Source organism: Canis aureus, chromosome 5, assembly GCF_053574225.1.
Source record: "Canis aureus isolate CA01 chromosome 5, VMU_Caureus_v.1.0, whole genome shotgun sequence".
NCBI lineage: Eukaryota > Metazoa > Chordata > Mammalia > Carnivora > Canidae > Canis > Canis aureus.
The window spans coordinates 34,656,031-34,669,989 of record NC_135615.1 but is presented as its reverse complement, the minus strand read 5'-3'; positions in this window follow the sequence as shown (position 1 = coordinate 34,669,989).

Sequence of the window (13,959 nt, the reverse complement as noted above, 5' to 3'; positions counted from 1 at the left end):
AATTCCATCAGGGTCTGAAATGAGACAGACGAATGCTGCCTTCTGGGGGGGCAGGGCCGGACTGGGGAGGTCCAGCTCCGCATTGGTCAGTCTGCGTATCAAAGGTGTGCTTCCCGCTGAGCCTTCTGGCATCTCCAAGGACTGGCTGGCTCTGGAACAGGCAGTCTCTCCCCAGACAGAAACGTCTTAAAGATGCCAAAATATCCTAATACACAAAAAATTAAAAATATCAACAATACAAAAGAGTGTACTCCAGACCAAAAAAAAAAAAACCAAAGCAGACTATCCTAACAGAGATTAAAACCAACCTTCCACAGGATCGAATCTGCCACAAATTTAACTGCCTACCAGAATAACAAATGTCAATTCTTTATAGAGGAAGATAACACAATCCAGAGTTTCTATAGTGTATCACCCACAAAGTCAAGTATACAACGAAAACCACCAGCTATGTCAAGAAATACGAGACATGATCCAGAAAAGAGTCTATAAAAGATCAACAGATGGTCTGGATGTTACAATTAGCAGAATAAGACTTTAAAACAACTTTTATATATATAAAACAAGCAACTTACGAAAACAAATATGAAGAGATGTACAGAACAGGTGAACAAATGAAAATTCTCACTAGGGAAATGGGAGCTATAAAAAAATTAATGGAATGAAAATTCTGGAAGTGAAAAAATACAATATCTGAAATGAAAAACTCATTAGATAGATTTAACAGCGTTATGGGTACAGAAGAAAAAGGATCAGTTAATTTGAAAATACTTCATTAGAAAGTATCAAAATTAAACAGGAAAGAATGGAAGAAATAAAGGAACATCTAAGATGTGTGGAATTATAAATTGGTTAAAAATACATGTTAGTGGAGCTTCAGAAAGAGGAGAGAAGGAATGGGCCAAATAAAGAGAGATAATAAAACATAGAGCCATCACTTCTATATCTGAAGAGCTAATGGACAAGATTTTCTATAACTGATAAAAGACACAAACTCACAGATCTGAGAAACTCAGTGAATCCTGGTCAGAAGAAACACAAACCACTCCTAGGCATATGATAGTTAGATTACTGAAAAACAGATAAAGAGTAAATCTTAAATATAGCTAGAAAAAAGTGCACATTACATTCAGGGGATTAAATGATAAAAATCTCACGGATTTTTGCAACAACGGACCTGCACTATAAGAAATGCTAAAGAAGGGACGGACGCCTGGGTGGCTCAGCGGTTGAGCATCTGCCTCCAGCCCAGGGTGTGACCCCAGGGTCCCGGGATTGAGTCCCACATCAGGCTCCCTGCATGGAGCCTGCTTCTCCCTCTGCCTGTGTCTCTGCCTGTGTGTCTCTGTGTGTCTCATGAATAAATAAAATCTTTAAAAAAATAATGCTAAAGGAAGTTGTTAAACCTTAAAGGAAAAGTATTCAAGATGGAAATCTGGATCTGCATGAGGGAATGAAAAGTATCAGAAATTCAATATATAGGTAACTGTAAAAATTTTACTTTCAGGGGCACCTGGGTAGTTCAGTCGGTTAAGTGTCTTCAGCTCAGGTCATGATCCCAAAATCCTGGGATAGAGCCCCATGTCGGGCTCCCTGTTCAGTGGGGAGCCTGTTTCTGCCTTTCCCTGTGCTCCTCCCCTACTTGTGCTTGCTCTCTCTCTGTCAAATAAATAAATAAAGTATTTAAAAAAATTTTCTATAATAATTTTTTAAAGTCTGTTTGAAGGAATAGTAATCATTGTGGTGATGATGATAATGATGACATATTGTGGGATTTATGACACACATAGAAGTAAAACAACAATAATATAATGTGCTAAGGGATACAGGAATATTGTAGATTTCTTACATTGAATTGAAGTCTGGTAAGATTAAGGTAGACTGTGATAAACTAAAGGTGCATATTGGAATCACTAGAATTACCATTAAAAGATAATAAAAAAGATATATAGCTAAAAAGCCAATAGAAACAATAAATGAAGTCCCAACAACGATTTACTAGTGGAAAAGAAGGGAGGAAAGGAGGAATAAAGAACAAATAGAAAATTACATTAAAAAATTACATTAAATATGAATGGTCTGAATAGTCTAATAGAATCAGTAGACTGGGAGAAGACCAAATCTAACTCTCTGCTACTTACATCAGAATATTTTAAATGTAAAGACAAAGACAGATTGAAAGTGAAAGGACAGAGACACACCATGCAAAATCTAATTTCAAAAATGCTAATGTAGGGATCCCTGGGTGGCGCAGCGGTTTGGCGCCTGCCTTTGGCCCAGGGCGCGATCCTGGAGACCCGGGATCGAATCCCACGTCGGGCTCCCGGTGCATGGAGCCTGCTTCTCCCTCTGCCTGTGTCTCTGCCTCTCTCTCTCTCTCTGTGACTATCATAAATAAAAAAAACAAAATGCTAATGTGGCTGTATTAATATCAGAAAATATTATAAAATTTTATAAACTTATATTAAGTACATAGACATCCAAAAAGAATACAGTTCAGAGAGAAATGGAGGTGCAAATTACTTTTTTTCAGGTGTTTTGCGACTATTTTATGGTAAACTATTCAGATTTGTGTTTAAGCATCAAGATTATGACATGGGGAAAAAAGTACGACATGGGTCTTTAAAACCATGAAAGAAAATGTTTAGGGGGAAGCAATGATCATCAAAAGGAAGCTGGAAATTTGATGGCTATCTTACTGTATATTTTTCCCAATATTACACCCCTAAAAGGACTTATTTAATTAAGCTGAATTAAGTGTAACTTTGAAAACTTTTGGAAGATATGTTGAAACCCTTTGAAATAATTGAAGTGATATTCCAAAGTGGTGTTACAAAACTAGAAGTGGGAGATATTTTTTAATAAGTACATTTAGGTAGGTGATTGCATTTGTTCTAGATTATACCAAATTTAATTATGTAGAAAGGTATACTCACCCCATCCTTGGGATTTATTTTAAAAAGCAAGGGTTAAAAAAATGGAAAGTTATCAAATTACAATGATATCAAAACCAGATATAGACATTGGAAGAAAACTATGGACCAGCATCTCTTATGAATATTGATGCAAAAATCCTTAACAAAGCACTAGCACACTGAATTCAGCACCATATTGGAAAGATCACACACCATTACCAAGTAGCATTTGTCACTAGATTGCAAGAATGGTACAACATATGAAGATTAATTAATGGAATATGATACATTAATAGAACACAGGAAAAAAAAACACATGATCATCTTAATTGATGTAGAAAAGAATTTGATGAAACTCAGTGCCCCTTCCTGGTAGAAATACTCAATAAATTGCAGCTAGAAGGAAACTTTCTCAACCTGATCTACAAATAAAATCATACTCAATAGTTACAGAAGGAAAGCTTTATTTTTTTAAAAGATTTTATTTATTAATGAGAGACACACAGAGAGAGCGCCAGAGACACAGGCAGAGGGAGGAGCAGGCTCCACGCTGGGAGCCCGACGCGGGGACTCGATCCCGGGTCTCCAGGTTCACGCCCCGGGCTGAAGGCAGGCGCTCATCTGCTGAGTCACCTGGGCTGCCCAGCATTATTTTTTAAAAGATTATTTATTTATTTATTTTGAGAGAGAAAGAGCGCAAGTGAGCAGGAGTGTAGCAGAGAGGAGCAGAGGGGGAGGGGAGAGCAGACTCCCCCCTGAGCAGGGAGCCCAAGGAGGGCCTGGGTCCTAGGACCCTGGGACCGTCACACGACGTGAGGCAGACACCTGACAACTGAGCCACGCAGGCGGCCCAGAATGGAAGCCTTGAAGTCCGTATCCATTCACGGTGAGTTCTCTCAACGGACTGTAGGAGCACCTACCTCCATGTCATAAAGGCCCCGTAGGGAAGACCCACCATCATACTCAATGGTGGAAAGCTGGGGGCTTTTCCACCGAGACCTGGGAAACGTCAGGTCAGGTACGGCCACTCTCAGCACTTTATTCAACCTGGTCCTGAAGTCCTATGACAGCAGTCAGGCAAGAAAAAGAAATAAAAGGCTCTCAAATCAGCAAGAAAGAAGTAAGAACTGTAAGTATTTGCAGATGGCATGATATAATATAATATGCAAGAAAATCTGAAAGGCTCCACCAAAAAAAAATCAATAGAGCCAATAAATTCGTTAGAGTCACAGGATTTTCTTTCCGACCATATTCCCTATGCTGTATTTTTCACCCCCATGACTTATTTATTTTATAACTGGACGTTTGTCCCCCTTTCCCCCCTTCATCCATTTTGCCTTCTCCCTAACCCACTCTTCCCTGGCAACCACCTGTTTTGGTTTTTGTAATTATGAGCTTCTTTCTGCTTCTGCTTTGTTTTTTAGATTCCAGATATAAGGTATTTGTCTTTCTCTGACTTCTTTCGCTTAGTGTAACACACTCTAGGGCCATCTGAGTTACCGCTAATGGCGGGATTTTATTCTTTCCTATGGCTGGGTGACATTCCGTCGTGTGGGCTTCTGATTTGCTCAGTCCTGTGCGCCAGAGCCCGCAGCAGCGCCCAGCATGTTCGTGCGAAGTAAACACACGTTAGATGAACACATCTCCGTCGGGAGCTTTAGCTGTGAGCCACCCGCCACCCCTCCTTGGGGTTATCTGGTGCAAGTCAGGAGTGGGAATCCTGCTCTGTGACCCTGAAGGAGCACCCCTGACACCCAGAGCCTGGGACAGAAATGGGGCCACAGCAGCTTCTGTGATGCTGGGCTACAAATGGACAGGAAGCTTGAAGCACTCAGATGTTTGTTTGTTTTTTTTAAGATTATTTATTTATTTATTAGAGAGAGAGAGAGAGAGAGAAACAGGCAGAGGGAGAAGCAGGCTCCATGCAGGGAGCCCGACGTAGGACTCAATCCCGGGTCCCCAGAATCACGCCCTGGGTGGAAGGTGGCGCTAAACCGCTGAGCCACCCGGGCTGCCCCAACTCAGATGTTTTTAATAAATCAGAGGCTTCTCCAATACTAGGGGACAGGAAGCCTTGTGGTCCAGTGAGACACCACAGGGCCCGGCCTCATACTGCAGGCTGCCCTGCACCAGGAGAGGACAAGCATCTTAAGGTGGAAAAGTATTGGCCTGGCCACGAAGAGACATGCATTCCAGCTGCGGTTGTGCCGTCACTAGCTGCGTGGCAAGTCTCAGACCGTCACTGGGTTTCAGGTTTCTCCCACGTGAAGACGGAAACTGATTAAATAACAAAATTTAACAATGTCCGGTATGGGGGCAGGTGCGGGGGCAGGTGCGGGGTAGTGCGGGGGCAGGTGCGTGCAGCCCGCGGCCCACAGGAGCCCCTCGGGAGCCAGCCGGGCGGGCCTAGGGGCCTGGTCTGGGCCTGTGCGGCCGTGACCGTGACTACTGTGGCCTAGTAACTACCCTTCTGACAAGTACGAGGAAACCACGCAGACTCCTTTTTGTAACCCACGCATGCAACCCGCCACAGCTAAGACTCGACGCCGCTACACAGAGGCCTCCACAGGGCGTTCACGTTCAGTGTGCACCTTGGCTCCGACGCCCGGGATTTAGACCTGGGGCCGGTGTTCAGGACCACAACGGAGCCCACAGGGCCACGTGCATCCTACGTGGACTAGTGACATGGGCGCAGAGGCTGCTGGAGTGGTGGCGACCTGACCCCCAGGGCAGAGCGGGCTGTGTGCACGTGTGCACAGGTGCGGGAGGCCCGGCAGCTGCCCACTGCCCTACCCTCCACCCTTCCCTGCCAGCAACCCCGGCAGCACACGCCCTCCCCCTCCCTGTGCATGGGCCCCCAAGAGCTGCACATGAGGAGCTCTGGTCCCCTTGTGCTGGGCGGTGGCCTGGGCATCAGGATTAATAGGCAGCCGCGTGAAAGCCTGTGCGTCACAGCCCCGCATCGCCTGCCACAGTCCCGAGTGCTAGTTCGCCCCTCCCCACCCCTACCTCCACCCTTCCCCCACCCCCACCCTATGCACCCCCCTGCAGGAGCCCCCCAGACCCGCGGGAACATCCGTATTTCACGCACCAGGGTTGCGATAGTGCGGCTGGGTTGTGGTGTGGATCTCACCCTGCGATGCCCTCTTGTTTTCTCTTCAAAAACCTATTACTTGTAAAATATAGGTGTTGGCAGGTATGAAATGTGGAGAATTCGCGGTCCCCTGGTGGACGGTTTCCACGCCGAGGCCCCAGGGGGCTGCTGGGGACACTATTGGCCATGAGTGAGACAGGTGCTGGTTCAGCCCTGCGGGGACGTGGGCGAGGCCCGTTGGGGTCTCGGGTGGCGCCCATGTGGCCTGGCTGCGCACCTGTGTCAACAGGCAGGGGAGGCCGAGTGTCCGTCCCCTGCATGGCCCCAGCCTCCCCAGCAGGAGAGGTGTCATTGGGGACAACGAGTCTCCGCCACCTTTGGGGGTGGCTCCCGGGTCGCACCCGGTGCTCCTCCTGCCGGGCAGCACCTCGCATGGGGGAGAGGGCTGGGGGGACGCCAGCTCTGCGGCAGCTGCTTGAGCATCCCAGGGACTTTGGGGCGCAGCTGAGCCCAGCGTCATGGACAGGGGGGCCCTGCCGAGTGGGAAACCTGACCGCCGCCCCCGCAGGCGCCCCGCAGGCGCCCCGCAGGCTCAGAGCCAGGCAGGTGCTGTGCGGGAGCGCTAAGTGCCCCCGAGATTCAGGGGGCCGTCCTACCATGGCTGGGTTCCCAGAGGCAGAAGAGGGGCTGCACACCCGCCGACACTGAGTTAGTTCCCCGTGCCCACAGGCTTGCCAGCGCCTCCCAGATGGAACGTTCTGGAACAGCCCAAGGGTACCCAGAAACCTTGTTAGCAGAGCTGGGCGGGGGGGTGCTGACGCACGTCCAAAGAACAGCCCGCAGGAGGCTTCAGAAGTGTGGCCTGAGTGGCCTAGGCAACAGGAAGGCAGGCCCGTCACCAGGGCCCAGGCCCACGTGCGCTCAGATGGGAAGTGTGATGGGCATGTTTCCCGACGACAGCAGCCTAATGTCTTCCTCGGGGCTGGCGTTGCCTCATCCAGCAGAGAATCCAAAGCCACGGACAGTGTGGCCATGGCCAGTCCCAGGTGGGTCCCCGCTCACAGGGCCAGGGCGGCCGAGGGCACCCACGTCCCCGCACAAGCCAGTGGTGTTGGCCACCCGGGAGCACACGGCCTAGTGCCAACCGTCGGGGCGTCGGAAGGAGGGATGTGTGCGGCCTTGTCCCCTCCAGGCCGCGGGGGGACGACGGCCCCAGGGCGGCTCATGCAGTAGGGACGGGCCAGCCCGCTGTGATGCTGCCCCTCTGCCCGGACAGCATGCGTGTCCCTGTGCACAGCCGCGTACACACCCGTGTGCGGGCAGCATGACCTCCCCACGGCTGTCTCTGCAGGTCTAGGGCCACGTCTCGGCGGTTTTTTCTCAGCTCCGGGGATGAACTGGCTGGTGCGGGACGGTGGCTGCAGACAGGGTTGGGACGGCAGGCGGAGCCCTCCGTCCTCCAGGCTGCTGGCCGGAAGGGTGTCATGGGGCCGCCCCTCTGCACCATTGGGAAGCTCCATCCTTGCCCTTCGCAGCCTCTGCCGCCCGCCCACGCCTCCCTCCTATCCTCGCAGCAGCCAAGCACACCTGTCACCGCCCTGCCGTGTCCCCCGCAGGGCCCCTGGAGCCACCTGCGCCCAGCCCGCCGACGCCACTCAGCTCACCAGCGTCATTGGCCTTCGGCGCAGCCCGTTCCGCGGCCTGGTGACGCCCTCACGTGCGGACGGGACCACAGGGCCACCGTGCTGAGCACACGCTGTCCGCAGGGCACCACGCAGGCCTGACGGGAGACCTCTGAATAAAGGAAGGAAGGAAGTGGACTTCGGTACCCAAGCTCCCGGATCAGCCAGGCCTTAGCAGTGAGTCCAGGTGACGGCCACTCACTTGTGTGTGTCCAAGCACCGTCCCTCAGGCTCTCAGCTAAGTGCTCGCTGGCCACGCGGATGCTGCTCCCGGCAGCGGGCCTGTGCACCCTGGGCCCGTGGGTGCCCGCTCCTCGGAGGCCGACCGGTGCTCCCCGCTCCCCATTTGGCCGGAGATGCAAACACCTGGAGCCCGAGGGGTTCAAACCCAACGGTGCCCTCGGTGACACAGCAGCACCGGGACAGCGCGGGGTGACCTGCCTACCCCGGCTCCCTGGGGCCTCTCCAAGGACTCGGGGCCCACGCACCCTCCCGGGGCGCACAGAGCCCGAACGTGCGCCGGGCCGTGGGCATGGAGCCGTGAGCTGCTCGGGGCCTGGGCCCAGCGTCCCCCTGACCCCGACACCTCAATAATCCCGAGGTGAAGAACCGTCGGCGACGGTTACCGACCACCTCGGGGCCAGGCCGACCCGCCGTGGGCACCGCGCTCAGGTCCCCCAGCTGGGACTTGCTAGCGCTGGGCTCGGTGCAGCCCGGAGAGATGTCCCAGAAGGGGGGGGGGCCTGTGGCGCATCCTCCAGAAAAACTGCCCAAAGCGTCTGCCATCGTGTGAGGTGGTGAGCGCGGGAACCACTGGAGCCCCGCCGTCCTTCCTGGGGTCCCCCCTCGGGTGCCGCCCCTGCGCCCCCGGTGAGCGCAGCCTCAGCAGGTGCTCTGCTGCCCCAGGGGGAGGCTGTGGAGCCGGGTGGTGGGAGGGCCCCGCGGGCCTGCACTCGGCACCCCAAGTAGGTTCCTGACTGTGGGCTCCGCGGGGAGTGCGGGGGTGCGGGGCGGCTCCTGGATCAGAGGCCCCCGGTGTGCGGGGACCTTGCCCGCCCCCGCCCTGCCTCTGGTTGGCGCGTAACATGCGTGCCCCCGCCCCAGCCCCAGCGCCCGTCTCCCCCCTGCATGGGGTCATTTGCACGGTGCACAAGGACCCGCGGAAGGTACGTGGCCCCGACGGGAACAGCGGAGAGCTTGGAGGTTACACACTGTCCCCGCTGTCACCAGCAAGCACCGGCTCCTTGCAGGCGGGAAACCCTCCCCAGCTCGTGTCCTATTATCCACGCGCAGGCCAAGTATCTCCCGCTGTCCTTGAATCTGATCTGCGGCTTGGGGTTGGGGCATCTGCTTCTTGGTTTTTCATATTCTCATCATTTCTTTTACAGATTATAAGAGAGGCGGCTTGTGGCCAAAACCAAGCTGTGGATGCCACCGCGTGGCTCACAAGGCGGTGCTGGTGTGGGGGCCGCACTGATGTGCGTGGTTGTACGTTGGCACCAGGGGCGTTCCCGGTGCCGGGTCGTGGGGAGCTCTACCCCCCCGGATGTGTCCTCATGGCCGTGTCACTGCCGGCTCGGGCAGCAGATGCCAAGGCCTCCATCAGGTCTGCAAGTGGTGTCCCCAGAGCAGACCAGGGGCCCTCTGCCAGCCTCTCGCGGGCCCCAGCGCCGTGGCCGTAGCACCTCCTAGTCTGCATCCTAGTTTAAAGCCTCAGATCTGAAAGGTGTGAACAGGTGACCTTCAGCTGGGAGTTAGCGCAGAAGCCGAGGTGCTGGGGTGACACAGGGGTGACCCACGCTCCCGGGCCTCCAGGCGTTCCTGGCGCTGCTGCCACCGCAGCCCCAGCCTCGGGAAGGCGGAGCCATGTGGCCACAAGTCCCCGCAGCCGGCAGTGCAGGGAGTGCCCACGGGCACACAGGCCAGGGCTGCAGGGGCCCACGTGTCTCCACAGCTGAGCGGAGCAGCAATGGCATCCCGGCACGGTGACACAGTGACCCGGTGATGATGGCTCGGCGCACACTGGGTGGCACACGGCGCTCACACCAGCCTCTGCCTCACGCGGAGGCCACCGCGGGTTAGAGCATCCTGTGCTCTCCCGTCCCCAAGGGGTAACCTGTGTCCACCATGGCCCAGACCATCCCGGTGATAAAGTAGTGGAGCCAGTGCAGGCGGCCAAGCGCCGGGTGTGGAGTCGCCACCGGGTGGCAGTCGGGCAGTGTGGACGCCTCGGTTGCATTTCTGCTCATGAAGGTCCAGAAAGTCGTCATTGGACATAAGTGTCACCTCGTGTTGATGGACCCATAGATGAGGTGCTGCAAGCGGCGGATGCGGGTGGATGTGCGCCAAGGGCCTGGAGCACGGGGCCGGGTGCGGTCAGTCCCACCGGGTGTCACTGCCTGCTGTCGCCACCCGTGGGTCCGGATCAAGCCCCCCCCCGTGAGCCCCTCCCTGTCAGGCCCCCTGATCAGGCCCCACGGTCAGGCCCCCCGGATCATGCCCCCTGGCCCTGGTCCAGGCCCCCCCAAATCAGGCCCTGGATCAGGCCCCTCAATCGGGCCTATTGAGGGGGTAGGCAGACGCGAGGCCTGGGACTGATGTTCAGACCCGACCGTGCGGCGGTTTCAGGGCCCCCGGGACCGAGCCTGCTCACGGGAGGCAGTTCCTGCGGGACTGTGGGCTCGTGGCTCTCCGCACACGGTCCTGTCCACGCGGCGCTTGTGGTTTCACGCACCAGTGGTGATGCTACGTGGCTGCCGGTTGGTCAACATCGGCAGGACCCAAGCGCATGCCCTGGGGCCAGGCCTGTGGTCCTTACCGTGTCCCGGGCTGCGGCCTCAAATGCAGAAACCTTGGATTTGGGGAAATGGAGGAGGTGCCGTTTCCTCTGGGAAACAAGGGCGCAGCCGCGGGAGTGCCGGGTGCGGTGGGCGGTTGGCCCATGTGTCCTCAGCAGGGCGGCGGGACCACGGCCATGGGGGGATGGAGGTGCGGGCTGTGCTGGGCTGGCCTGGGCTGTCGGGGGCGTTTGCAGGGCTCGCTTTATCACCTGCACCACAAGACCCCAGCCGCCTGCTGACACTCGGTCGCCAGGAATTGGCCTCATTAACTGGAGGTTTTTTGACCTTTTGCCTCTCGACTGTTTCCATTCTCACGCTGCAGCTGGTCGGTGCGGTGTCATATTGGCCCGGGCGCAGCGCCCAGCCGCTCGATGGTCTGTGATCCCTCCGTGCACCCAGCGTCACCCTCGTGCCGTGACCACGGTCTGTTAGGTCCTGGGCCCTGACCCTCTGGTGGCCCACAGTCTGTCCCTCAAGCAATGCCGCCCGCCCCCCACCCCTGGCCACCACCATCCCGCTGTCATCAAGTCTTATGTCCTGGATTCCACTAGCACGTGACGCCATGGGTGCCTGTCCGACTCCCTTCACCCTCATAACGTCCCCCAGAGGCCCGTGTCGTCGCTCCCGGCAGGCCTTGCTTCTGCGCTGCGTTTCCGTCTATGCGGATCTGCAGCCTTCACCCCTGCCCTGGTGTGCGGAGACCGTGCCTTGTGCACCTGCTGCAGTGACATGGGCCCGCCCGTGTCTGCAGCGTCCCGGTTTCACTTCCTTTGAGCAGATTCCCAGCAGTGGGGCTGTGGGGTCGGAGGGTAGCTCCGTTTTGAGGCCCCCCCCATCGCTCCCCACGCGGCCGCACCAGCCTACGCTCCTGCCACAGGGCCTACGGCCTCCCGTGTCTCTGCGGCCTCGCGACACCGCCAGGCGGGACCTCACCGTGGTTTCCATGCCCATTTCCCTGATGACCCGTGATGTCAAGCCTCCTTCCATGTACCTGTGCATCGTCTGGATCTTGTCTTTGGAGGAATGTCTGTCCAAGTGCTCTGTTCATTTTAAAAATCGGATTGTCTGTGCTTTCTGCTGTCGAGTAGCGTGAGCTTCTGGCCGCGACCCATCGGGGGCACATGTGCAGGTGCTCTCTCCCGCTCCCCAAGGGCACTTTTTACTCCGTTGGTTGTTCCCTTTACCGAACAGGAGCTTTTTAGTTTGATGCAATCCTACTTGTCAATTTTGGCTTTTGTTACTTTGCGCTCTGGTGTCCTGTCTGTAAAATCCTTGCCAAGACTTAAGCCAAGGGTTTTTTATGGCCACGAGCGTTACGTTTAAGTACTTAATCCATTTTGAGTTAATTTTTGCTGCCTCTTCTCAAGATGGCAGGTGGGACATCGCACCAGGAGCTCATGTGACAGCCCTGGGCTGGGTGATGGCACAATGCGTATTTCTAGTCCCTTTAACTTCTGGAAATAACTGCAGTCATCTTAGGCTGATATTAAGTAGAATAAGCATAGTGAGTATTGATGTGATGGCAAATAATGAGAACTTTGGTTTACATTAAATTTAAAAAGTCTTGGGTCACCATATTAAAAGAGAATTTAACGTCATTATTAAATAAGGTATTACGGGATTTAAAAGGATGGCCCAGCGGAATAACGAAGATAATTCCTTAGAAATGTCATAAAAAAGGAAATAAGGTCAGGTCATGACCTCAGGGTCGTGAGATTCAGCCCCGCTGGGCGCTGAGCAGGTCCCCTCTCTCCCTCTTCCCTGCCCCTCCTCTGTTCACATGCTCTCCCCCTGCCTTCTCTCTAAAAAAGAAAAAGTTCATTAAAAAAAAAAAAGCGTGTTAGGAAAGTATCAGACACAGAGCACGTTATCTCATTCATAACGTGTCAGCTTCGATTTTTGTCTAAATAGAAATAATGAAAGTCTCAGCGCTTCCATTCAGTGTTAGAAGGAACTGTGACCCACGCGGGTGGATTTGGAAGATGCAAAACATCTTTCCTGTGAACAGTCTGGCTCCCGGCCCCCGGCCCGGCTCAACTCACTGCTTTCAGAGATTGCGAGCGGTAGAGTTGCGTGCCTGGGCCCACTGAGCTGCCGGGGCTCGGGTGCAGGGGCCTCCTCCCCATGCCCACACCCCCGGGGCGCGTGCCGCCGCCGTGTCACAGTTACATGCGGCGAGTGGGTGACTCCGAGTTACGGTTTGCGTTTTACGGATGAAGAAAGGAGGCAGGGAGGTTAAAGGACTTGTCTACAAGGAAAGAAGAAGAATGACCAGTATCAAGCTTGTTATTGCTAATAAGGCAACACTTCTGTATTTCCGGGCTGTGTGGGGATGTACAGGAGCACAGGTGGTCTCACCTGTAAGCGTGGTGTGGCCCGTTGGGGCTGCGAAGGCCACCTCTGTGCCACTGGAGGCTGAGGTCTGGGATCACGGGCCAACAGCCTCGGTGTCCGTTGGGGTGCAGGTGTCCTGCCGTTTCACTGCATCTGCATTGTTGGGGTAAATCCCCAGCAGTGCAATTGCTGGGTCGTAGGGCAGATCTATTTTTTACTCTTTGAGGACCCTCCACGCAGTTTTCCAGAGTGGCTGCACCAGGTCACATTCCCACCCACAGTGCAGAGGGCTCCCCTTGCTCCACATCCTCGCCAACATTTGTGGTTTCCTGCCTTGTCAATTGTCCCCATTCTCACTGGGGTGAGGTGGGATCTCATGGTGGCTTTGATTTGTGTTTCCCCGATGGCCAGTGATGCGGAGCATGTTCTCATTCACATTTCATTTTTAAAATAAAATGGACTAGACCACATTTGCTTAAAGTAAGGATCACAGAGTGGGCCAGTGAAGTGAAAGGGGGAAAGGCCGCTAGTCGTGTCAGGCCGCAAACAGGGAGCACTCCAAGAAGGTGAGGCCAACACAGCAGGGCACAGGGCGCGGCCCGAGATACCCAGTCACGATGCGCCTTCTGCCTGTGGATTTATTACCGGTTTTAAAGTCCTTATGACTCCATTTTCTCCATCCTTCATGTGCTTATTCTAGATCTTTTCCATTCTGAGTGTTTTAACTGACGTTTACTGAATGTTGGCATGGCACTCTTCTGTTGAAATTTTGAAAATGAGCACAACTCAATAAAATAAAAATAGAACCTTATCTCAATTAGTCCCAATGGGAAGGGAGCTCTGAAGACTCCTATCTGTGGAAGCCGACTGTAGCAGAAGGAAGCAAGAGAGCCTAAAGCAGCAGGTAGGGCTTACTCACTAGGGTCCTCTCGTGGTTGCGGAAGAGCTCAGAACACGCACTTCTCAGGTCCCAGAGACGCTGCTATGTTTGTGATGTTTTGGGGGAATAAATAGTATGAAGGTTTGTACCTCTGTCAGCCAGTGTGGTTGCGAGCTGGGGGTGGATAAACAGGAAAGGGTTATTGCCTGCCCTT